The sequence below is a fragment of the Triticum urartu genome, chromosome 4, assembly GCF_003073215.2.
Source record: "Triticum urartu cultivar G1812 chromosome 4, Tu2.1, whole genome shotgun sequence".
NCBI lineage: Eukaryota > Viridiplantae > Streptophyta > Magnoliopsida > Poales > Poaceae > Triticum > Triticum urartu.
In genome coordinates this window covers 532,526,945-532,554,719 of record NC_053025.1, presented here as the reverse complement: position 1 = coordinate 532,554,719, position 27,775 = coordinate 532,526,945, and positions in this window count along the sequence as shown.

The window sequence follows — 27,775 nt, the reverse complement described above, 5'->3', positions numbered from 1 at the left end:
AACATACACGAGAGAGAGATATCAAACACATAGCTACTGGAACATACCCTCAGCCCCGAGGGAGAACTACTCCCTCCTCGTCATGGAGAGCACCGGGATGATGAAGATGGCCACCGGAGAGGGATTCCCCATCCGGCAGGGTGCCGGAACAGGTCTAGATTGGCTTTCGGTGGCTACGGAGGCTTCTGGCGGCGGAACTCCCGATCTATTGTGTGTTCTAGACGTTTTAGGGTACGTGAGTATATATGGGTGTAGGAAGTACGTCGGTGGAGCTTCGGGGGCCCCACGAGGCAGGGGGCGCGCCCTAGGGGGGCGCCCCCACCCTCGTGAGCACCTCCCTTGGCTACTGGCGTGGGGTCCAAGTCCATCCGACAGATTTCCTTCCAAAAATAACTTCTCCAATTGATTTCATTCGGTTTCGACTCCGTTTGATATTCCTTTTCTTCGAAACACTGAAATAGGCAAAAAAAAGCAATTCTGGGCTGGGCCTCCGGTTAATAGGTTAGTCCCAAAAATAATATAAAAGTGGATAATAAAGCCCAATATTTCCCAAAACAGTAGATAACATAGCATGGAGAAATCAAAATTATAGATACGTTGGAAATGTTCTGAGAGGGGCGGTGAGTCGACCTCCTTGCTGTCGCCCGAGTCGTCGCTGGCATCTTCATTGTCATCTAGGGATTGCCAATCGCCACTTTCGGCTGTGCTCTCCTCTCCTTCCTGGAGCTATTCCTCGTTCGACATCGAATACATCTTGGTATAAATCTGCGAGGTGCAAGTCAGTAAGAGTCAGTCAGATTTAAGAGCGATTGCAAATTAAAAGAAGAAAGCACTCGGTATTTTGAGCATAACCTCTTCCGGCTCATGGTTGGTGTCGAATGGCCGAACTCTCCTGGACCCCCTGGGGTTGTCCTTGTTCCTGGTGGACCCGAGCGGTGTCTCCAGGGCATGAGTACATCCACATCGGGTGGTCTCGGGCTTGGAGAGGCTAGATGCGTTGACTGAGGAACACCTCCAACAGATCCATGCCACTCACCCCCTCCCGGACCAAGTTGACGACCTGTTCGACTAAAAGACACCTCACCTCTCTCCTCGGGGGTCACAGTCAATGAAGAAGGTTGGCAGAGTCATTCCATAGTGAAAGGGGGAGACCGATCGACTGGCCAGGAGTCAGAACTTCTTTGCAGTAGAACCAGGTCGACTGCCATCCCTGAACTGACTCGGGAAGGGTAATGGAAGGAAAAGTACTCCTACCTCTGGTTTGAATCCATAAACCACAGCACATCTGAATTACATGCGTCTTTTTGTCAGTCGGATGGGCTTTCTTCACCGACTGGGATTGACAAGTAAAGATATGCTTGAACAAACCCTAGCGTGGTTGGCAACCTAAGAAATTTTCACACAACGAGATGAAAGCAGCAAGATACGTAATGGTGTTTGGGGGTGGATTTGGGAACCGAAGAAGTTCAAGAAACCCCTAAAGAATGGGTGCGGAGGAAGAGAGAAACCACGGTCGACATGGGTGGTGAGGAGGACATGCTCACCCTCGCGCGGCTGGGGCTCAGATTCCCCCTCCGGCAATCTCCAAGACTTGTCAGCAATCATACCATCCTCAACGAGCTTTTCCAGGTCATCCCGCTCGACGGTGGAGCGGATCCAGTCTCCCTGGATCCAGCCCGGCGGCAGACCGGATCGGATGACGTCCCCTGAGCCGCCTTCTTGCCTTCGCCATCGCCGTCGTCTTCTTCGCGTGCTCCAGGGCGGCGGGCTACGCACGGGCAGAGCAGCGGCCTCGAGAGTGGAGGAGGCACTACTAGGGAAAGGGTTGTAGCCAATATGGACATTAATGGCGCACCATGTATGTGGTGCGACCGCATCCATCGAGATGAGTTCTTCCATGGATCATTTTTTTTCCGCAGTCATCAGGTTGTTGCTATTCTGCAATTCATTCATCTCTATGATGTGGTTGGTGCTTGCAATGAGATGATCTTGCATTTCTTTTGGATGATGGATGCACTTCGTATAAATGAAAAATGCAGCAGTTCTTTCCAACAGTGAGCTGATGATCCTATGTTTCTATTAGGCATTTGGCAGAAATGCAAAACGTAGTGGGTTAGAGCTGGTGATGGTGGTTGTAGTTGTGTTGTTCTGAGTTTTGGCCAAGGAGCATGAAAAGGAATGTGTCTCGTGTGCCGAGCATCTAAGTTCTGAACTGCATCTGTACCCCAAGTGCTCCTTTTATGATTTTGAACTTGATTGTACAACCTGTCGTTCCTTTGTAAAATCTGTACTGTATTTTTTTCCAATTTGTGTGTACATCTAGAGGTTGCTTGGCCGATTGCTAGCTCTGTGCACTGATGTGCCTTTCTTGTCACAACGAACACTATGACCCTTGTATTATCTACAGAATTGCAAAACTGGAGCATATGCTACCCTTGTATTACCTATGGACTGTACTTTTTGTGATCTCCTACTCCTGAATCTTACTACTACAAGCACAAGCAGTACAAATAAGACTAGAATTTACTCTGAATTTTGATAGTAAGAAGAAGAATGAAAATGCAAGGAGTAAATAAGAATAAGAATACAAATTTTTCTTATGATATGATGATGAGACAACTGCCAAGAATGCAGGACTATTTTACTCTGCCTAAGAATATGCATGTCTTGTTTTCTGGTTATGGATATTGTATAGTACTGCATATCTTGTTTTTTTGTAATATAATGCTTACCAAAGGTTTCAATATTTTGCTATATTTTGTTATGGATATGGACTTTGGGAGTTTGCTTACCTGGCACCATTCAGTCAAGTAGCCATTCATGTGAACTTTTATTTTGTCCATATGAAAGCAAAGGACCATATGGTATGTGACCTTTTCATCCATGATTTACACTGTGAATCCAACACCAGTGGTTCTGCTTTGTTTCTGTGATCACATTGTGGTGCCTGGCACATTTTCCCCATCACTTCATTACCCCTTTCTCCTGAAATGTTGATTAATTTCCGTTTCGGTTGAGATTGGGGCACTCCTAGGTCAAGAAAATTAGCAAAGTTAATGCCCAATTTTCTTGACTTAGAAGGTGCCCGATTCTCAACCGAAACAAAAATTAATCAGCATGTATCTTGACATCAACCAATAGTAGTGATCTAGTGCTTTAGTGGTTAGATTAGTTTAGTATTTTTTTCACACACTCAGACACCCTTGCTTGCCATGTGTGTGAGAGAGATAGTGAGAGGAGACAAGAAGAAGGGGGTTAGGAAGATGCTGCCTGCTCATCAAAGCTAACCATCTCCCCCTTTTCACCCCTTTTCCTTTGTCTTTTGTGGGTTACGAGGAAGCTACTGGTTCCATACCAAAACACCTAGCAACAACACACTAACAGGTTCCATCCCAAAACACCTAGGAAATATCACAAACTTCTATTTGGATGGCGCTGCTAACCCTTGACCATAAAAACTTGAGATGGATGTAGCAGTCTTAAAGAAAGAAATGTTTTTAGGCCAACTCTACTGGGCCTAGCTGAAAATGCACAAGTCATCGGACGCAAGAGATGATGTAGTTTTGAATTATGAACGTAGGAAATGTCGTCATCGGACGATGAAAGTCTCCCGGGGGAGTGCGGCTGGTGCCACGACGATCGAGGCCTGTGCGACAGGCCTCACCTGGACGATGATCGGTGTTTCAGCATTAAGCTCGAGGAGAACTCCGAAGTTGAAATGGTACACAAAGACGACAAGTGTTTTTTCATAATTAAGCATGACTTCAACTATTTCAATGTGTAATTTTCATCTTTTACAATTCGAGTATAGCTTATCCCATGCCATGCAAGACGCTATGTCTTGGAGAGGATGGATTTTGAAGACCATGAAAATTATTATGAAACAAAGAAAATTCACCTAAGGACTCATCATGATGTGGATTTTGAAGTAAATATGTATAATTCTGGGAGCGTAACCCATTTTGGTTGCAAAAATTGGGAAGCATTTTGCAAGATGTATGGTTTTGATGAGGGTATGCTTGTCACCATGGATCTTGGTGATCCTAACATCGACCAAGACAATATGGACATTTGGGTCCTTGTTGATACACCTCCAGTTCTACCGCCATGTGAGTTTCTCAAACATAGTTAATTATTAACTAATTTATATTGTTCATTTCAAAATAGTTGACAGCTTATTTCCGTTGACAGCTTATTTTTATTCTTCAAAGAATGTGCGGGAGATGGTAGACAAAACCCACTACACCGATGGCTTCGTATTAACTTATAAGGAGAAAAATCATCTGGTCGGATTTTGTACTGACATTGAGAATTACAATATCTACAATCAAACTCCTCAACATTATGGTCATTACGTGCCACTAGTGCATGTGTTGAACTACAGTAACTACCATGGAGATACCCTGATAAGATTTTTTACTATTACGACATCCGTGCATCTTTTGCATACTTCTAAAACTAGTACATCATTGCTAACTATGAAGTTATTACTATGTTTTTCAAGAGATAATCCCAAAGAATTGTGTGCCTCATTTGATGTATCAAAAAGGTAGCCTTAATGTTTTGAACATACAGCCAGGTCATCCTACAAATCTTAACTGTCCATACCAGATTTCTAAAAGAAGTGGAGACATGCAAATCAAAGGATGGAAAAAATGTATGGACAGTCGTAAGGAGGTTCTTGGAAGCAAAAGGAAGCGAAGCGCAAGAATTGGAGACAAGATGATCTCCATTCTCCATAATGGAGAGTCAGGGTCTATATTGTTTTGTGCTATTTTACCTTAAAGAGGGTATTTAGGTCCTACCTAATACCGATGATCATGTGCTAAGAACAATTAAGTAGAGTTGGTTCGGTGACTATGAGGATGATGATCGTATGACTTGTTATTAATAACGAGTAGAAGTTGTATGATGATGATTAGTAGGACTTGTTATTATGATGATGCATGATGCGAGCATGAAGAGTTATTATATATCTGTGGATGACATGAACATGGATTGGATTGAAGTGAAGGCAACATGCATGTGGTGCATGTCGAAAGTAGTACAATCGAAACTTGATCAAATTAGGATTAGTATTACTTTCGACATGCACCACATGTTGCCTCAGTTCAATCTAAGTCATGTTTAGGCATAGCAGTAGCAGTAGCACGAAGATAAGAGATGACACATCTCTCAATTATCTCCGAATGCAATATTACTTTTGACAAACTCGCTACTCGCTGTATCGAGACTTGTAATGTTCTAACTTTGTTCGGTCTTTTGAATTCGGAGACTAATATGATAAATTGTATTCGGAGACTAATCTTCTATTGTATTTGATGAATCTGCTGTTTATATGTTGTGCTGTCTATATTCTGTGCAGTAATATATTTTGTAACCTGTGCAAATATCAAAAAAGAAAAAATCCCTAATATTCATACTACTGGCGCACCATACAACACATTAGTAGCGCACTGCTATAAAAAATACTAGTGGCGCATTATCTGTTAGTGCGCCATTAGTAACCCAGAGCACAAGGTAAATATGGCCCCTGGGTGGCATAATAATGGCGTACCGTGTGACTTACTAATGGCGCACTGCCTGGTGCGCCACTATAGTCTGGTATACTAATGGCGCACCAGGGGTGCGCCATTAGTATATGATACTAGTGGCGTGATGATAGTGGTGCACCTGTAGTGCGTCATTAATGGCCAAAACAGGTGTTCCACTAATAAGCCTTTTCCTAGTAGTGAGGAAACGGTGGAGAAGCAAAGGAAGAATAGAGAGAATGAGGTGCGTTGTGCAAAGGCATCGGCCTCGACACCTTTTATGGGCCTACTTCTGAGTGGTTGACACGTGGGCCCGAGCAATCCTATCAAATCCCGCAACAGTCGCTTGCCCGATAAGTGGCGAAAATGGCGGCGTGAAAATCGAGGCGCCCCTATATACCCACTCTGCTTACTGTGGCACGCTCCGTCCCGCGCGCTTCTAAATTTTTTGAATCCCGTGAAATCCGGAAACCATAGAGCAACCAATTGCGCTGAAGATTTCACACCATAACAACACTCGAAGATTGTCAGTATAGTTGACTCGACGACCTCTGAATCGATCAAGGCGACTGAAATGAGGTTGAAGCCTCAACATGATTTCCAGACTCCAGTGAAATGCCTCCGGAGCATAGAATCGAGTCGGAACCAACTTCCACCCTTCTTCACTCGGACCTCAATCCATTCGGGAGCAAATGACGATGACATGTACCTAGGGTAGAGTCATAGGCCTGTCCTAGACGCCCTACCCAAGGACACTGCCCTAAAGTCGAGTACATTCAAGAATCAACAGAAGATACCGACTGAAATAACATTGGAATGCAATCCACTCGACCTGATATAACACTCGGATATCCCAATTCCACTCGACCAAGATACAGTCATTCAACCACACGAAGAATAACTCGGTGAATAGAAGATCTAAAGCCACCCTAGGATGGCAACGGTCAGGCGTTCACTCCGTGGTCTTAAAGATCATTTATAGTCATTTATAGCTAGCGTTACTAGTAATGCCTTGTCTTAATGTACATTGAACCCTGTGTACTGAGGGTTGGAGAGGTTCGGCGCACTCTATATAAGCCAGTCCCCTCCTCAGGCACAAGGGTTTGCACTCCCTGTAACTTTCATGCATATCCAGTCGACCAAGCCTCCGGGCACCGAGACGTAGGGCTATTACTTACTCCGAGAAGGGCCTGAACTCGTAAACCTTGCGTGCACAACCTCGCCATAGGTAGGACCTTGCCTCCTCCTACGTACCCCATGTTCTTATTGTCAGACTTACTCCCACAACATCGACCGCCGACATAACTAAGAATCCTCTATTACTCAACCTCGGCTGTCAGCATGGACGGAGTTCTGTGAAGCGACCATTAGGGTTATCGCTTGTAAATAGATATGGGGTGTTTGTTTAGGCTTTGGCTTTGGCTTCCTACAATCCAAACCCTAACCAAACCATCAGATTTTGACGTGCTTTTACAAAGCATGGTTGCTTTATTTGCATTACAAATTGGTGATAGGGTCATGACAATGGGCGGACATGTGGCTACACAGTACCAAATAGTTGTTCTCGAAAAAATGTGTTGAAATTGTGCCGCCTATACCATATATGCCGATATGCCTTTGGACGAACTTCCTAGTTTGTGTTTTTTGTAGTTTATGTTCTTGACTATCTTTTTTCTGATTAACTGGAGAATTAGTTTTGTCTACTAAAAAAGAGTAACAGTCCCCCCCCCTCTTAACCTTTTCTATTGTCTATTAATGTGTATCTATATGTACCATAATATTTTTAAATATTATGAATTAGAGCGGAACACATAGACCTAGGACGTAGAAGATCATAACATAAGCGTTTCGGCAGCAGTCCGCACCGAAACAATGCTTTACCTCTAGATGTCCAGTCAACTATTGCGCCTCAATGCATTTTGCGGAATCCAATTGACAGTCTTGATTCGTATCCTAGCTCGTCTGAGAGCGATATTAGCTTTACTCTCCATTTTAGAAATAAACATTACAGATTGAAGGGTGAAATATATAGTAGGTCAATATTAGTGGTAGTGAGCAATTAATATTTAACTGATGTACGGTTGTGGGTGTAAAGATGAGGCTCAGGACCAGTCAGAATAATTTGACGCTTTTGGCCGACATCCCATGCTGCCGAGTGGCGCCCAAGCTTATCAGAAGTCTGCTGGTCTTTGGTCCTAATGTTACTTGTGTACAGTTTATTTCATAGGAAAATTTTTACCAGGCCTGGCAGAACTGAAAGGTACGGAAAACAGTTCGATGCAAAATATATTGCTCGCTAGGTTTCAATCACGATAAATGTTAATGAGTTTACAATGATTGTTTATTTGAAGATGTGAGTGGTAGACCTAATGGTACTTGTGTGCAGCCACCTTTTCTCTTTTGTTTGTACATATATACTCACAAGTAGCATTATGAAGAGATTACACTTTTGGCTCAAGCCCTCCCCACATCAATTGCCATGGAGGTCCTCATCATGGGATGTTGGAACATTTGGATTAAATCGAAAAAGGCTTTCGCCCCGCTTTATATTATAAAGCCAACCGCACAATAAACATCCAACACAGACCAACACACCACAAACACACACACACGGAGGTCCACAGGAACCACAATAGTACACCAAATGGTCATAGCTGAGGGCACAGCACACCAAGCCCTAAAACCAAAAGACGCACGCCACAATCCACATAGATGCCAGGCGGACTAATCAGGCTCAGGGGGAGGAGGCGGCAGCGGGGGAGCCAAGTGGAGCGCCATCGAGCGGAGATCGGAGAGGAGGGCGGTGATGACGTCCTGGTCCTGGGGGCGGCTAAGCGGCCGCCAAAGCTGCAGGTAGCCACACAGTTTAAAGATTGCGTCAGTCGCACGACGAAGAGGCACCTTCTGAATAACAAGCTTATTACGGATGTTCCAAAGCGTCTAGGCAAGAACCCCTACGCACAGCCATCTAATATGGCGGTAGCGGGCAGGGCAGGCGTTAAGCTCAGCAAGCAGGTCGGGGAAGTTGGTATTACACCACTGTCCACCAGCCGTTTCGCGGAAGCAGGCCCAAAGGAACTGGGCAGAGTGGCACGAGAAAAAGATGTGGTTAGCATCCTCAACGGTGCCACAGATGGGGCACATTCCATCACCCGGGCCATTCTGCTTGAGGACCTCAACACCAGAGGGGAGCCGGCCAAGGATCCATTGCCATAGGAAGATCCTGATCTTCAGCGGGAGACGGATATCCCAGATCAGGCTAAATGGTTCCGGGGCCGACGAGGGTGCAATGGCACCGTATAAGGACTTCGTGGAGAAACGCCCGGAAGGCTCGAGGTGCCAGGACGGGACGTCCCGGTCCTCCGCCACCTCCATCGGCAGCAGAGCAATGTCCTGGAGGAGGGAGTCCCAGGCGGCCACCTCAGTGGGACCAAACGGGCGCCGGAAGGCGAGACGCCCTAAGTCAATAAGGGCCGTCTCGACCGAGACTCGAGGGTCAACCGTAATGGCAAATAGCTCAGGGAAACGCACCGCCAGGGGGGCGTCCCCTAGCCAACGGTCGAACCAAAACAGGGTCGAGGCTCCGGAGCCAACAGATATAGAGGTGCCAATGAGTAGTACGGGCAGGAGCTGGATCACAGACTGCCAGAACTGGGAACCGCCCGTACGTTGGCAAAAGGCGAGAGGCTAGCCACGAAGGTATTTATTGCGGATGATGGTGAGCCAGAGGCCTCCCTCCCCGTTGGCAATACGCCACAGCCAGCGAGTCAGGAGGGCAATGTTCATGCGTCGGAAAGAGAGGATCCCAAGACCCCCCTGGTCTTTGGGCTTGCAAATGTCGGACTAGCCCAGCCCAGAAGAACCTCGATTGGTATTTGTCCACCTCCTGGTGGAGGGTCTCATGAAGGCAGTAGAAGCTCAAGAGGAACCAGAGGAGGCTCGCCAGCGAGGAATTGATAAGGATCACCCTGGCGGCCTTCGACAGCCAGCGGCCCCTCCAGGGTTCAACCCTGTGTTGCATCCTAGTCACCGTCGGTCGAAGATCCGCGACGATGAGTCTGGAGTCACTAATGGGCACCCCCATGTAAGTGGTGGGGAAGGTGCCCAGGCGGCAGTTAAGCCGGTCAGCAATGGACAAGGCTTCGTCCGGGTTGTAGCCAAGGACCATCACTTCGCTCTTGTCGAAGTTAATGGTGAGTCCAGACATTTGTTGGAAGCATAGAAGAAGGAACTTCAGGTTGGCGATGTCGGAAGTGGAGCCTTCAACCATGATAATGGTGTCGTCCGCATACTGGAGGAGGGAGACCCCTCCCGCACCAACAAGGTGAGGAACCACGCCCCGAATATGGCCGCATGCCTTGGCCTTATCCAGGATGACATCAAGGGCATCGACCACCATGTTAAAGAGAAACGGGGAGAATGGGTCTCCTTGGCGCACCCCGCATAAGGTGGGGAAGTAGGGCCCGATCTCACCGTTGATGTTGACCGCCGTCCGGCCGCAGGTGATGAGTTGCATAACCCGTGTCACCCAGCGGTCGCCGAAGCCTTTCCGAAGCAAAACTTCCCGAAGGAAGGGCCAGTGAACCATGTCGTAGGCCTTGTGGAAGTCGAGCTTAAGGAACACCGCGCGGAGGTGTTTTGCTCGAACTTCGTGGAGGACTTCGTGGAAGACTAACACCCCATCCAAAATATATCGGCCTTGTATGAAGGAAGACTGGTTGGGGTGGGTAATAGAATCTGCAAGCAGGGTCACCCTATTGGCGTACCCCTTGGCCAGGATCCTGAAGATCACGTTGATCACGGTGATGGGACGAAACTGGCGGATGTCCGAGGCCCCAGGGACTTTAGGGATGAGGGTAATGATCCCATAGTTCAGACGCCCCAGGTCCATGGTCCCAGAGAAGAACTCATCGAAGAGGGCCATGACCTCCGGCTTAATGGTCTGCCAGAATGTTTTAAAGAACAAAACCGGCAGTCCATTCGGGCTCGGGGCCGAGGAGACGTTCATTCCTTTGATCGCCGTAAGGACTTCCTCCTCCGAGAAAGGTGCCACTAGAGCGCCATTGGCCTCGGCGGAGACAAGCTGGTCTCCCGACCAGGTATCGGGGGCCAGTGTAGCCCCACCCCGAGGGGTGGGGGTAAAAAGGGCTTTATAAAAGCCATCTACGTGCGCGCGGATGTCCGATGGACGAACAAGCTGTGTCGTCCGCCCACAAGGAATGAATGGAGTTACGGCGCCGCCGGCCGTTGGCAATCGCCTGGAAGTAGGCCGTGTTGGCATCGCCCTGAAGTACCCAACGTTGGGTGCCGCGCAACCGCCAGTAGGCCTCCTCGTCAGAGTAGATGGCCGAGAGCTGGTCCTCGAGATCGTATCGCAACATCCACTCATCTGGGGAGATCCCGGACATGTCTGCCCGGGCGTCCAGGGCCTGGATATCGCTTAAGATGGCCTTCTTGCGCTCACGAATATCCCGGCCAAGATTCGCACCCCAGCCCTTCATAAACTGGCGGGCTAGCTTGGCACAAAACTGCCAGGAGTCGACCGCGGACATGGAGCGGTGGGGGGAGATGCGCGCGGCGGCCCACTTGGCCGCAACCGCCTCGCGGAACCCGGCTTGGTTGAACCAGAATGCCTCGAACCGAAACCGGGGGGGGAATGGGGGGCGTTCATCCGCCGCGGAGAGGAGGAGGGGGACATGGTCAGATCCGATCCTGGTAATAGCCTGAACTGAGGCCAGGGGGCATCGAAGCTCCCAGTCCGGGGAAACTAAGACGCGGTCCAGGACAGACTGCGTCGGGTTCGCCTGGCGGTTAGTCCAGGTGAACCAGGCCCCCGTGCGCTCTAGCTCACGGAGGTTAAGCTCCGCGATGCAATCGTTAAACAACTGCATCCGGGGGCGATTAACCCGGTCGTTATTCTTCTCATCCAGGGAGCGGATGAGGTTAAAGTCTCCTCCCACCACAACGGGAAGAGAGGACGCAGAGACCTTCTGCTGCAGCTCGGCGAGGAATGTCGGGGAGCGGCTATGATCCGCCGGTCCGTAGACGATGATGACCTCCCATTTGAAGTTAAGCGCACGCTCGAAGATCTCCATACTGACGAAGAACTCGCCCCGATCCATACCTCCCACCTCAAAGGTGGCATCCTTAACACCTAACAGGATGCCACCTGAGTGGCCATTGTTACCACTAGAAGGGAGCCAATGCCACGCGAAGAGGTGGGAGCTAAGCCCGTCAAGCTCGGGGAGGAAAAAGTCCACGCGCATGGTTTCCTGAATGGCTATGATGTCAATGTGCTCGTCCCGGATGTACTCAACAAGCTGGCGGCGACAGTCGTCATGGCCGAAGCCGCGAATGTTCCAGAAAAGGGCGCGCATCTAAACCGCCATGGAGGGGCTGCTTGACCCCAGGACGGTGGAAGCACTGTGGGCTCGAAGAGCGGCAGTGCGGGAGCGAGTGCGGCCCCGAATCTCCTCGGCCGGCAACTCCGAAGGCTGGGGTGCCGGGGTGCGAAGGAGGCGTGCCCGTGTCTCGGCAAGTTTCCCATCGAGAATCTCACGGGCCTGAATAGCCGCAATCAGCTCCAAACGGGGGCCAACCTCCCCCCTGAAAGCTATGTCCGAGTCACGGGCCACCTTGGCAAGGCGGCCAAGTGGAACGGCTTCGAGAGCAGAGAAAGAGCAACTGGAAGAACTAGAAGGGATGTCGGTCGCACCTGTCTCGAGGTTCCGGGCCGCAGCCCGGATCTCAGCCCGCTCGGAGATGGATGGCGCCGGGAGGCCAGCCAGGCGGTCCGCGTCAAGCCGGGCGCTGCGGCGGGAGGCCGTCACCGGGGTCGACGAGGCCCGAGCCCGGCGGACGTAGGACACCGAACGAGGCGGGTGAGGGGCGACGGGGGTGACCACCTCCCCGAAGGTCACCAGCAGCAGGCGAGTCGGGGAAGCAGACGCCGGGAGGATCAGACAGGCACCAGACACCGCCTGAGGGGAGGGCGGGTCCAGGGCCGGTGGATCCAGGACCGGCGCGTCGACCACTGGGGCCGGGGAGGTGGTCGGGGGGGGAGGCGGGTGGCGGCTGCGCATCCGCCCCAGATGGGTCCAACAGGGGGGACCCGAGGGGGGGAGGCACCCACGATGGCGAGGCCGGAGGCAGCAGAAGTGCCGAGGTCGGAGTAGGGGGTCCGTGGCCACAACCGAAAGAGCACACGGCGAGCGCGGCGAAGATGCCGGGAGGACGAGGAGGCTGACGCTGGAGATGTCGCTGAACTCGGCCGAGGAGGAGGGAGAGGGGGCAGGCAGCGTGGAGGTGGCGGCCTCGGAGGGGAGGGCCAACCCACGCGACCGGCCCGCACCCGAGTCTCCCCGCCCCGGGGGAGGAGAGGGGTCCCGAGAGGGGGAGCGGCTGCGGCCAGAGTGCTCGTCGTCGTCCTCCGGGTCCTCATGGCGGGAGGGGCGCGGCCGGCGGTAGTGGGAATCGTCGCGGGAGTCCGCGCCGCCCCCACCGAAGTGATCTGCAGCGAAGAGGCGAGGACGGCCGACGTGGTTGTGGGGCTCGAGGTAGATCTTGAGGTCGAATCCCTGGTCGTTGAAGAACACTCAAACTGTGGCACGGAGAGTGGAGGAGTCCGGACACTTGACCTTGACGCGGACCTCCTCCTCCTTGCGGAGAGAGAGATCGTCCACCACCACCACCTTGCCCAGGAGCTTAGACATGCTCCGAATCACCTTCTCAGAGCGGGCGATGTCGGGGAGGCCCGCTATGAGAATCCAAGCGGTGTCCAGCACGACAACCGCCTTGGGATCCAACAGGGGCTCAGAGATGTTGACGACGAGCTTGTTGAGGGAGAGGGTGATGTCGTCGCTACGGGTGCGGAGGCCCAGGCTGAGAGCGTCGGGGAAGACCACGGTGAAGGAGCTGTCCGAGGTCGGGGTCACCTGCCAGTCCCAGACACGACGGCAGAGGTGGTTAAGCTCCGCCTCGATCATCTCAGGCGAGGCAACCCCGGCCCCCACGATGGACACGACAGCAAGGAGCGAAGGGGACGGAGGGGGGACGTCTTCCACCTCGATGTGGAAGAATCCGAGGCCCTCGATGTCGTGGCCGTACATCATGAGCTCCCCAGTCATCGGACGGGCGGGGCAGAGAACCGCGGGATGGCCCGATTCCTTGCAAAGGTAGCACATCGGCGGGTTGGGGCAGTCAACCTGGAAGTGGCCAGCCTCACCACAGTTGAAGCACGGAGGAAGGTCACGGGGGGGGCTCAGAGATGAGTGCGCCCGAAGACGCGGATGCGAGAACCGCGTTAGCAGGGGTGCGGGCAGCACCCCGCTTCTTCTTCTTCTTCTTGGCGCCTTGGCGGCCACAGGCCCCGGGGCCCCCGCTGCCCGGAGGATGGCTCGGCTGGGACCGAGGGGCTGGTATCGGCGGGTGGCCGCAGTGTCAGAGGGCTCAGCCCGAGGAGGGGGCGACGCGGGGTGCTCATGGCGACGAGCGGGCGAAGGTGAGCGGGGCCGGTCCCGACGGCTGTCCCGGGGGGGAAGCCTGCGGTCGGTCCGCGCCGGGGAGCGGCCTGTGGTGCGTCCGGGTGAGAGACGGTCATGGCGGGGCGGCGAGCGACGGGTGTTGCGGGGCGGCGAGCGATGGGACTCGCGGGCATCGCGGGGAGGAGACCGGCGGGCCTCTCGGGAGGGGGACCGGCGAGGATCCCGCGGCGGGGACCGGTGCGAGTCGCGCGTAGGAGCCCGGCGCCCATCGGAGCCGTCGCGACTGGCCAGCTGACGGTGGAGGTCGGCCTCGCGCCGCTGGCCCTCCGGCGAGGCGCGGCCCGGCGGGCGAGGGTCATCCAGGGGGCGTTTGGGGCGTCCCGAACCGTCCCCCCCAGGAGCGCGTCATGGGGCGGATGGCGGCGTCGCAGGGGGCGTCGCAGGGGGGAGGGGGAAACCGGCGGCGACGGGAGAGGGGGGACGGAGGGCGCTAGGTCTGGTATCGGGAGGGAGGCGAGGCCACAAAGGGAAACCCTTCGGGAGCCAAATGTCTCCCCAGGCCGGGGGGAGCTGGGCCGTAACGCGAAGGTAGGGCCGGCCCGCAGATCGCAGGCCTCGTGCTCGGGCCGGCCACGCTAGGAGGGGGGAGGGAGCAGGCCCAGCTGACGGCCAGGGCCCGACAAGGCGAGGCCCAGCCCAGGTGCCAACCCCTCACCCCCAGCTAAGCTTCCAGCCGCCGCCCCCGGCGACGAGGATGCGGCGGACGGTCGGGCCGGCGGGCGAGGGGCCGCGAGGCGGCAGGGGGACGGAGTGCAGCAGACCCGGGAGGAGCCCAAGAAGGCGATGAAGAGTCGGAACGGAGCGCGTTGGGAAAGCAGCGGCACGCCGGCGGTCGAGGGCGACGGCGGGGCGACCGGCCGACGCGGGGCGGGCCAGGTGGGGACCTTCCAGGAGGCCAGGGCAGGTCCTCGGTCCGCCCGACCAGCCACGTCCCTACCGGAGGGGCGCCGGCGGCGGCGGCCATCCCCAATCCCAGCCCCAAAGGCCGCACCTTTCCCCGCGGTCACCGGCGAGGCGCGCGGCAACCGGCGGGGGGGCGGGGGGCGCACGCACATTCGGGCAGCCGAACTCCCACCCCCGGGAGTAAGGCCGCCGGCGGAGCGTGGCGGCGTGGGGCGAGCCGGAGCGGACGGGGGAACGCGGTCACGGCACTCGACCGGCCGGCCCACGGTGCGGTCGGCGTCCTCCGCCCAGTCCGCCCAAACCACCCGCCCGGGAGGTTCAGGGGACGGGAGGGGAGGGGCCGGCGGGGAGGGAGGAGCAGCGGGGGAGGCGGAGGCCACAGCGGAAGGGGCCGGCGGCGGCCAGCGGGGCGGCGGAGGGGCCCGAGTCGCCAGAGCCCGCGCCTTCCATCGCAATCGAACCTCTGTAAATTTTGCACCTTCCACATTTGGATTAAGAGGAATGGGAAAATCTTCGGAGCACGACAGCAGTCCATTCAAGCATGGAAAGGCCATCTGAAACATGATCTTCTGCTTCTCCGGCATAGAATCAAATTCAAGTTTGAAGCTCAACTCTCCTGCTGGATTGATCAGTATTTAAGTTAATTTTACAACATGTTGTGGGGTTTTCTAGAGCTGGAATTGGTTGACTTTGTCCTTTGTGGCTTGTAAAAAACTGGCAGGCCTGCAGTACATTTCATGATAAAATTTATAAATATGTACATTCGTTGTAAACTATTTTAAAATTTATATATATGTGCAGTTATAGAGTACATTTGAAGGCAATTGACTTAGCATCAGTAAGTGCGAATCATATTTTCCTATATTATGGACATTTCTGAGCAAATAAATAAATTAAATCCTTTTGTCCAACTAGAAACGGAGATAGGGTAGATGGCCGCTCTGCAGCTTGGAAATAATGGGACCGCCTCTTATCCCGGTCCATTCAGGTGGTTCAGTTCGCGCTGGTTTTTTTGTTGTGTGACTACGGACTGCTCCCTTTGAGCAGTACAGCAGCATCTATCTGGTACAAGCACCAAATCAAATAAATAAGGCGCATCACCAACTCAGGCTTGTCGGAAGGACCATATGAAATTTTCGCAGAACATGTGTCCTGCAAATGAAGCTTTCCGTGTGGCAGTATCTTCACTGGGATCTTTATCTTGCTAAGCCCAATATTGAGATTGTAAATAAATGTGTTTTTGATTATGCGCAGCTACATCCATGTGTCTTTTCATCGTCATTACCTCATGGTGCTTTACATTTCATCATAAAACAATGAAAACTGTTTCTTTTGGACTAATTATGAAACACTATAGGCTTAAAACCTAAACTACGGAACGATTTACATTAAAATTTAAATTTTCTGTTTTGAAATGCGATTCTGTAATTTGAACCCTCCAAATAAATGGGAAACAACTTTATATGTGAGAAATGATATGAAATGGCAATCCACAAAAATAAATTAGAATATGACTATTTATGTCCTTTGGAAAAGATAATTTATTTATTTTATGTCCTTTGGAAAAGATAATTTATTTATTGGTATATATATACTAGTACAAATGCCCGTGCTTTGCAACGGGCAAAAAAATATATAATGCAAAGCCTGCTCCGTGTGCCATTTCTTATAGCCAGTTATGATAAACATCGGTAATAAGGTTACACTCTTATTATTGTTCGGAGCATGAAGTGTGGACATGAAGAAACCAACCTAACTTCCTTTGTCTATTGGAATAGTAGTGGTGCATGAAATAGTTTTTCTATCGTTTTTATGTTTTGCTTTTCGACAAAGCGCAAATATTTCTTTATTTTATAAGAAGCTGAGCGTTTGTTATTTTTTTTATTAGAGTTGGAACATGTTTTGAAGCCGAACATTTTCTGAACACATGTTTTTTAGTGATTTTGCGAACAATTTTAAATGATTTTAAATCGGAACATTTTTGGGAATTTTCGGTATTTAAAGAGTGTGAACATATATAAAATATAAATATTTTTTGAAACCTAGAACAATTAGAAACACTCATTATCTTAAAGTATATACACGCTTGGTGCCAGTAATTAAAAAATGATTGTTGGTGTCCATGGAGTATAGAGTTAAGAAAGTCGTAGTGGTTTACTTCAATAACGCCTCCTTGAGCAGAGCACTATCACCGGATGAGAAAATAGTAGTGTAGTTGTTTTTAGTGGGACATACCGATAATTGAATGTTCTATACTATTTGAGAGTTTAATAACTAATTCTAATTTTTTTTAGAATTTTGAAAACATATGAATGCGAATGGATTTTTTAGAGATAATTGTTCGTTTGGTTTCGAAGATTTTATTTTTTTCATAGCAAATATGCACGGATGTCTTGTGTAAATAAATGTGTGATCATATCACCCTTGGACTAAAATAAGTGGACCCAGCATAAAATTTCGAATGGGCATAAAGACAGAATAGAAACCTATAAAGAGATCATTCTGTACGTGAGTATGGTACATCTGGAAAATGCGGACTTTTAGTCACTGAAATGTAAGTGGCAAAGAATATAATAATTTAAACCAATTACCAATCACAAATTCAGAATTATTGTAAGCCCAAGCCCGTCCAAGGCCTAGCCAGTCCCTCCTTAACCCTAGCAATCAGAAGCTGTTCCTAATCGATCCTCATCTCCTCCTCACCCACTCGATCCCCTCAGCGCCGCCACACACAGAGGACACACGCACGCACGCACGCACGCACGCACACACACACAAACACGCGCGCGTGCGCGCCCCGCTCCTCGCGCCGACCCCCTTGCCGCTGCATCTGCACCCAGGGGTGGAGCAGGGGGGCGAGCAGGGGCCTGGCCACCCCCCCCCCCCCCCCCCCCCCCCCCCCCCCAAACGATCGAGAATTTTAACAGGAGTGACGAGTAATTACCAACGAGATTAGATCAATATACGTACTCGGCCTCCTATACTCGAATCCTGGCTCCGCCACTGTCTGCACCCCGTCGTCGTTTCCCGGCGAACCCGCCTACCTCCTCCGCGCCTGATTTCCCTTCCACAGCTCGCTCGCACCTGACCACTTCAGCTGTGGCCGGATCCACCACCCCCTCTCCCCCGGCCAGCATGGTCTTCTCTCTCAGATCCACTTCTGTTCCAGTTCGGAGGCCCGTCCGCTCAGGTCGGCAAACACATGCTTTCTTTGTGATTCATGGTGTTTGGGGCCATCTCCCGATGTAACCTTTACATATGCCTCATCCTCCGCACCTTTGTTTCCGGTGGCTTGTTGAATCATCAATGAGTGCGTATATGAATCAGTGAAGCGTAAATAAGCGATGTGGGATTATTATTTAGCCCAACAAGCACCAGAGGAAATCCTATAATTCTTTTTGGCATAATGAACCACATGCGTGCAAGGCCCATATCATCAAAATATAGAAATGCATAAGGGCCCAAAGCGGCAAAGCAGACGACCAGGACATTTCTTAGGTTCGACCATTAGCGCCCATAGGAACGACAAGAATTTTAGCGATGCTTAGTTACGACTGTACAGAGCAGACCGCTAAAAAAAGTAGATGATGGTGAACCAACAGAAGCAATAGGTGTTTTATTAGTAGATAAAGATATGTATGAATTTCAACACATCAATTGTTTAATACCTTTGCATACAAAAGTGCCTTTCAAAACTGCGCTGTTATTCAGTTAAATAATTTTACATTTGGGTTTAATATGTGCCATAGTTATGGGTCAAGCTGACCACTAAAAAGTTGATGGCTTAAATGGCTTTCTTTGAAATGATAACAAAAGAGAATTTGGAGCACCATACTATGGTTGGTGGCTTGGATTGTTATATACCAAACTTTGGGTTTGGCTCTCTCTATGTCCCATTGAAACTTGTAGTGAAGACTACTTTCCTTCTATCTTGAAGCTACATGACTGTAATATCAAGTTGTTGAACGTGTGTGCTTATGGTGGTGGTGTGCATGCGTATGCGTCTATATTGTAGTCGATATTTCAATTGAAAAATTGTTTTTCATATCTAATTGATCCAAAATTTTGTCAGCGTGTAGTGAACATTTTGTGTGTATTGATGTATTGATCCCTTAATCTACAAAATTCCGGCGAGACAAGTATGCACGCCTTGGTAACCTATCGACTCCGTCCACTAGCTAGGAAGTTGGGTCCTGAGCTATTCGACCCAATGAAAAGGTACGGGCATCACACGTTTTCTCTTGTTTTTCTTCAGAAAAGGAAAAAGCAATAAACATTTTAGGCAATATATGTAGCTGTCAAACGATTGGAAATATCAAATCTGTATATGTGTGTGTGTGTGGGGGGGGGGGGGGGGGGGGGGGGGGGATGGATGGGATATATTGATGATCAACTTTGTGTCCGTACGCAGGCGCGGCATGCTGCAGGAGATCAGCGGCGCGGCAGGCAGGCGCCTGGCACGACGTGTCGGAGGCCGGCTTTGGCGATTGCCTACGGCGTCAGGCGCTCTGTTGGCCAGTACTCGCTTGTCTGGCTTCCAGCCGCGCACTCAGAAAAGGAGGCCGCCGCGGCCGGGCCGGTGGTAGCGGTGCACCGCTGCCCGTGTCACGCCCATCTACATAGCGTAAAACCTAGTCACGTATGTATGTAACGTGCCCACAGATCAATATAATCACCCTGGGGACCTGTTTTGTTTTAGAAAAGGAGGATTGCTCCCCGTCTCTGCATCAATTTGATGAATGAGCCATATTATTAAGCAAGCAGTCAACAAGGTCATTCGGTGCAAGTTCGCAAGAAGAATTGAAATGTGATGAATGAATTTAAAAATTGTCACAACCGGCAAAAAATAGGACAAGATACTAAACACTTAGCCTGTTATTAGATCGCCATCCAAACCGATTGCAGGTATTCCGGGCTATCGTCTCCCAACAGCTACACCCAAGAGACATATGCTCATTGGCTTGCGCATGGTTGAGTGACACTAGTAGAAAATAGGGCTTTGGTGCAAGCTCAATCTACATATTAGTTCTGGTTGCATTACGAACCGGTACTAATGTGAGCATTAGTCCTGATTTGAGCGGCTAGAGTGCTGGGCAGGCATTAGTCCCGGTTTGAGCCACAAACCGGGATTAAAGGGTGCGATGCCCTTAGTCCCGGTTCGTGGCTCCAACCGGGACTAAAGGTTGTTGGAGCCATGAACCGAGACTAAAGGGGTTTTGAAATTTGTTTTTTGTTTTTCCATTTGTTTTTTGTGTTTAGTTTCTGTTTTAAATTGCTTATATCTTTTAAGATATTTGATCTTTTTGAGTGATTCTTTTTGCATTAGATTCAAAATTTTGTCTAGATTCTATTTGTGCCATTCTTTTTCCAATTTGAATGATTTAAATATGAATTTGTTCAAATTTGCTTCAAACCCTAGATTGTGAATAATTTGAGTTTAAAAATAGTATTTTTATTTAATTCTTTTTGCCCCTAGTAACATGTTAGATTGTTGTCACAGTAAGATTTATTTGGTTATTTTTAGAATAATTTATATTACGATTTTAATTGAAACAATATTGTTTTGCTTATATAGTTGGTTTAGTCCTTTAATTGTTGTTTTCAATTATTTTTAGTTAGTTCTTTCTGTAGATTTTAACATGTTGTAGTATGCTTCTGTTAGACAATAGTAGATAAATTTTTATAATTACTTAATATTAATTTTGCTAAAGTTTTCTATTAATAGTTGTTTAGCCTTTAATAATAGTTGATAGAATTAGTTTTGCTATATTAAAAGTAATTCTTTTTGCCACTTTAATAGAACGTGACTCTGGCTTGGTTAACCTTAGTTGTGACTCTGGCTTGGACGGTGCTAGAAGATGTAGTCGACGTTAGGATTGGATGGACACCATGTTGTAATATCCTTCTGCCGGACACCATCAAACTCTACCACACCCCCTCCCCCGTATCGCCATTTTAGTTTTGAAAAAAACAAAAGAAAATGATAAAAACTTCAAAAAAAATAAAATCCTTTGAGTTGTAGTTATGTTACTACATCTACTAGTTAGCAAAATTAAAAAATCATAAATTTCGACATGTTTTGCAAAAAAGTGTTATGAAAAAGTAAAACGGCTATAACTTTTGCATACGATGTCGAAAAAAAGTATAATTTATCAATATGTTCAGCACAAAAATCCGGTCCGTTTTGCAAATTTTTGGAATCCTCAAATTCTGAAAGAAAAAAGTTATCCTCAAGTTTAAGTTTTTTTGAATTTTTGGTCAAACAGTGGTCAAACTGTGGTCAAACTATGGACAAACTACTTATTCAAGAAATATTAGTGTTACTAATTAATTATTATTTTTTAGAATAATAGTTTCAAACTCAAACGGTGCTTCATGCTCAAGTTCAACTCCTAGGGGTTAATAAGATTGACAGCTTACTATTGTCAGGAAAACAGCAAGTGCAGGTTTGGAAACTAGGAAGAATAGAAATCGGAAGTTAAGCGTGCTTAGGCTGGGGTAGTGAGAGGATGGGTGACCAGCCAGGTAGTTAGACGATTTGGAATGAGTAGCACAAACTTGAGCAGTGATGAACGGTGATTAGAGATTAAATTATGAAATAATTAAAAAATTAAAAATCAAAAAAAAAATTCATTTATTTCTTGAAAAACCAAATTTCAAAAAAATTTCTTTAGTCCCGGTTGGTGTTACCAACCGGGACTAAAGGTGGAGCTCCAGAAACCGGCCACGTGGAGCTCCTTTAGTCCCGGTTCATAAGAAAACTGGGACTAAAGGTTTTGGGCTTTAGTCCCGACCCTTTAGTCCCGGCTCCAGAACCGGAATTGGAGGCCCTCTAGAACTGGGACTAAAGGCCCGTTTTCTACTAGTGTGACGACCACATACAGATCCAACCTGAATTTTTTTGCAATGATTTACCTGTTAAAGATCACATCATTTCAACAGTTCCATATAACCCAAAGTAATGCACAAACTTCGACTCAAATATGTGCCGCAAGTTTAGGCAGTACGCCATTTAGCCACATCCCAAATAACTTGTTTAAACTGTTCGGAGGAAAGACCACATGCACTGTATGCCATAAATGCTTGGCGAGTGGGCATTTAAGAAAAATGTGTTTTGTAGTTTTGTCTTGATCACAGAAGCAACATTGTTTACTATCCTATCTGCACTTTGCCAAGTTATCCTTAGTCAGAATCACTTCCATGTGCAAGAACCACATGAAGATTTTAGATTTAAGAGGTACTTTAATCTTCCAAATATGAACTGATTCGGGATTGTACCAGAGTCAGTTAAATCTAGATGCATAGACTTCACCGAGAAAGCCCCAGACATCGAGAGTTTCCAATGAAGCGTAGCATGAGAAAGGTGGACCTCCATCAACCTTCGCACTAGATGTAGCTATCTGTCCCATTGGTCCACCACTAGGGACATTCTGAACTGGATGTTTAGAGGTACAGACCCTAATATTATACTAATGTAAGCGTCCCTACGTTGTACAATATTGTATGGAGAAGAATATTGAGTGCCTAGTGATGTCTTCCCTAACCATGTATCTTCCTAGAATCTAGTCGTGTTGCCATTCCCCATAATAAATTTTATCCTACTGAAAAAGGCTTCCTTCGTCCTCATTAGCCCCTTCCAGAAAGGCGAATCAGTTGGCTGTGTGGTGAACTATGCCAAGGTCATCCATTGCAAGTACTTATTATGCAATAGCTGAACCCAGATACCATTGTTCTCAATAGATAGCCTGCATAACCATTTACTGAGCAGATACCACTTTTTAACTTCTAGTTTCTCAATCGCAAGACCTCCTTGGTTCTTCGGTCTAAAGATTATATCCCACTTGGTCAACCTATATTTGGTTTTGATCTCATCGCATCGCGAGAAAAAGCGGGATTGATAGAAGTCTAACCTTTTCCGTACCCCCACGGGCACTTCAAAGAAGGACAGTAGGAACATCGGCATGCTTGTTAGTACCAAATTTATCAGAATAAGCCTACCTCAATAAAACATAAGCTTTCCCTTCCAGCAACTTAGTTTTTTCTCAAATCAATCTTCAATACACTTCCAATCCCTATTGGTTGACTTCCGATGGTGAATTGGTATACCTAGATAACTAAATGGTACGGATCCCAATTCACATACAAAAGTTGTCTATAGAGATCTTGTTCTTCTTTGGCACAACCCAAGCAAAAAAATTGGCTTTTATTAAAGTTGATATTCAAGCCCGACAGTTGTTCAAAGAGACATAACACAAGTTTCATATTTCTAGCCTTTGCTAAATCACGTTCCATGAAAATGATCATATCGACAGTGTATTGTAGTATGGACACTCCACCATCAACAAAATACGGTATAAGTCCACCCACCTACCCGTCCACTTTGCCCCAACTGATAAGAACCGACAACATATCTGCTACTATGTTGAATAGAATAGAAGACATCGGGTTCCCTTGTCTTAGGCTCTTTTACTTCTGAAAAATGACATGTGTCATCATTTACCTTGATTTCGATGCCACCTTTTTGGACAAAGGATTCAATCTGATTCCTCCAGGAATCTCGAAACCCTTCATGCGTAAGGCAGATTACACACAAGTATAGGGGATCGTTTGTAGCCTTTTTCGATAAATAAGAGTGTCGAACCCAACGAAGAGTTAAAGGTAGAACAAATATTCCCTCAAGTTCTATCGACCACCGATACAACTCTACGCACACTTAACGTTTGCTTTACCTAGAATAAGAATAAAACTAGAAGTACTTTGTGAGAATAAAACTATGAATAAATTGCAAGACAATAAAACTAGATAGCTTTTGTCACTCAATAAAGTCATTTGTCCCTAGGTGATCAATAACTAGGCCAGTGATCATTATTGCAATTTTATATGCGGAAGAGGCATGAGCTAACATACTTTCTCTACTTGGATCATATGCAGTTATGGTTGGAAGTCTGGCAAGCATTCGCAACTACCGAAGATCATTAAGGTAAAACCCAACCATAGCATTAAGTACCAAGTTGTCTTTACTCCCATACGCAATAGCCCACTTACATGGGTCTGTGTATTATGTCGCTCACGCCACATTACCACCAACTATAAGCGAATTATGAACGTATTGCAACACCCTACATCAGGGATCCCTCACCTTTGTGTGACACGGAGGGCACCATAGGACAGCACCAAAATAAAACATACAACTCGCACCAACCACGATCATCTATCAACCCATAGGACAGAATGAATCTACTCAAACATCATAAGATAGCCATAGATCATTGGAAAATAATATATAGCGTTGAGCACCTTGTTTAAGTAGAGATTACAGCGGGTAGAAGAGAGGTTACACCGCTGCATAGAGGGAGGGGGGGAGTTGGTGTTGATGGCGACGAGGTTGTTGATGTAGATTGCCATCACGATGATTGCCCCGGCGCCACCAGGAGAGAGGGGGAGAGTGCCTCACTCCTTCTTCTTCCTTGTCCTCCCCCTAGATGGGATGAGGGTTCCCCCCTCTGTTCCATGGCCTCCATGGCGGCGGAGCGGCGGGTACTTACTCACTCATGCAAGCCCTGATGGAGCCACTGCTGAAGCTCAACTAGTAGTACTTACTCAAACACACACACACACACACGTACACTTGCACAAAGTAGTACTATTATTTTTGAAGCTAAAATATTATTTCTCTAGAAGAGTTGCTTACTTTACACAGGGGATTACAAGTTCTTTTATAGGACAACCTAGGCTTCACATTACGTGCACTATAAACTAGAAATAGTGTGTGAATATGAACTAAAAGTCCAAGTCGCACTGCCATGCATTAGTTGCATGCTTTCCTATCCTGCCATGCATTAAGTGCATGGTATCTTATCCCGCCACATGCGGCAGGAATAATCCCCTTTGTTTGACTTCTCTAGTTGCTTGGAGAAGAGTTTTGTTGGAGGACCGGGTTGAAACCCAACATTCTCCCCTAAACCCTGTCGACGGGGTTGGATGTTGACGATCCCAATCTTGTCGCGTAGCTCTTGGAACCAGACGCGACCAAGTGCCTTTGTTAGAATGCCTGCTTTTTTCTCAACAATCTTAATGAACTCCATCACCATGCCCTTCTCAATGTAGTGTCATATGAAGTGGTAGTGGAGATCGATTTGCTTGGTGCGGTCATGAAGCACTGGATTCCTGCAAAAGGAAACTATCGATTTGTTGTCGACGAAGATGAGTGCAGTGGATGTGTCTTCGTTTAGCATCTCGCCGAGTCACTACTAGGAAAATGCCTGTTAGTGGCGCACCTATTTTGGCCATGAATGGCGTACTATAGGTGCGCCACTATCATCACGCCATTAGTAACCAGGTAATAGTGACGCACCACATAGTGTGCCATTACTATCTGACCATTACTAACAATTTTTTTTCAAATTTTTTTGCAGAATTTTTTTTCAATTTTTTTCCTTAATCTGAGGTCAATATGCTTAATCTCAAGTCAAATCGCACTCCATGGTCAAACTTCCCAGAAAGTCACCCATCCCCACACTACTCCAGCCCGAGCACGCTTAACTACGCAGTTCTATCCAACCCCAGCACCAGCTCACTTAGCATGCACTTGTTGATATATCTATCATATCAATCCTATTAAACCTTGTTGATGTCTATGACTTTGTTCATGTTAATGATTGTGATGAAATTTTGAAAAAATATTTCAAACTTCCCGGTCATATGACGTATCATATTTTGAACATTTTTTCCAAAAAAAATCCGAAACCAATTTTTTTCCTGTTACTAGTGGCGCACCTAGCAAATGGTCTGCCATTACTAAGTTTGATTTTTTTCATTTTCCCCCCTCTAGATCTTAAAAGCCCCGTATCTTTCGTTCTGTTAGGTTTTTGGGGATTCTGAAAATCTTCAACAGGGTTCCGGATGTAACTTTTCGAGTAGATGATTTTTTCATATAAAAACTTTTTAATCCGAGTTCGTATGCAAAAGTTATGCTGATTTTACTAAATTTCAGAGAGATTTTGCAAATAAAGTCGAAATTCATATTTGTAAATTTTCCCAACAACTAGACCACATATCACATGGGAAACTTATTTTCTTTTATTTTTTTGACATTTCCATCATTTTCTTTTATTTGTTCTAAAACTGAAAAGGCGGTCTAGGGAGGTGCAAAGAAAGTTAGTAATGGTGCACCTTCACAAAGTGCGCTATTACTATGTGTACGACTTGGTCAAACATTGGTCAAAGTTAGTAATGGCGCACTTTGAGTAGGTGCGTCATTACTAAGTTTGACATAGTAATGATGCACCTAGGCAAAGTGCGCCATTACTAAGTTTGACCAAGGTTTCACCCAGTCATACACATAGTAATGACGCACTTTGTACATTTGCGCCATTACTATGTCAACTAGTAATGGCGCACTATCCCCTGGTGCGTCACTGCTAACAATTTTTTTTTCAAAACTAGTAATGATGCACCACACACCAGGTGCGCCATTAGTAATATGTCAATAATGGTATACCTGTATCTGGTGCGCCACTGCTATATAGCAGTGGCGCACCACATACATGGTGCTCCATTAATGTCCATATTAGCCATAGCCCTTTTTGTAGTAGTGAGTAGGCGAGCCAACCATATTCCCTGACATGCTGCTCTAGCCGCTGCGATGTACTCCGCCTCACACGAAGAATTCGAGACAACTTTCTCCCCCACCGATTGCCAACTGACGGGACTGCTCCTGAGGAAGAACAATATGCCTGACATGCTCTTCCTGGAGTCCAAGTCACCAGCGTGGTTGGAGTCGCTGTAGCTAACCAGGTCCTCGCTGTCGTCACAATGGTACACACCTATAACACCCCGTATGTAACTTTCCATATTTGTAACTTCGACTTGCCATTTTCAGCTATGTGTTATGATATTCCCTTCGTGGTTGGGTTTTATCTTTCGTTTTGTATTTTGTTCATGTCATGCATTTGATATCATGCCATCATGTGCATCACATTTGCATTCGTGTTCGTCTTATGCTTCCAAGCATTTTCCCCGTTGTCCGTTTCACAATTCAACACTCCCACATGCACCCGGCGCACCCCTCTTGTCTCTTTTCATGAGCGGGAGAAAATTTCTCGAAATGGGCCGAGATTTGTCAACTGGCCTTCGTACACCACCGGTAGACCGTCTGTCAAATTTCGTTCCATTTGCAGGTCGTTTGGTGCCCCAACGGTTAACCGGGTAACCGCGAAAGCCTCTTTGGTGCTGCAGCCCAACATCCCTCCAAAACAGCCCAATAACCCATCTAAACCACCTCCATGTTCTCCGTCGTTCGATCACAATCGTGTGGGCGAAAACCACACCTCATTTGGACACTCCTAACTCACTCTACCTATAAATATGTGATCCCCTTCCAAATTCCCGGTCTAAACCCTAGTTCTCCCTCTCCTCGCGCCGCCGGACACGTCCGGGCGAAGCCGGACGCGTTCGCCACCGCCGCCCAACCAATACCGCACCTCCACGTGTCCTCCCCCGCGCCCACATCTCCGCCGCCTCTGCCGTCCGGGGCCCAGATCCGGCCCGCCCCAGGCCGAACCGGGCCTTGCCGGGCCCGCAACCGCCGCCTACGGCCTCCGCATCCTCCCGCCGCGCGCTCGCGCCCGTCCTCCGCCTGACGCCGCAGCGCCCTCGCCGGCGTCGCACGCCTCTGCCGCCTCCCGCCGGCGCCGGCGTCGCTGATCGCCGCCGTGGGGCCGCACCTCCCGAGGCCGCGTCCTCCGACCCAACTCCGGCCGCCGTCGCCGCAACTCTGGCGAGCTTGCACCGGTAGCT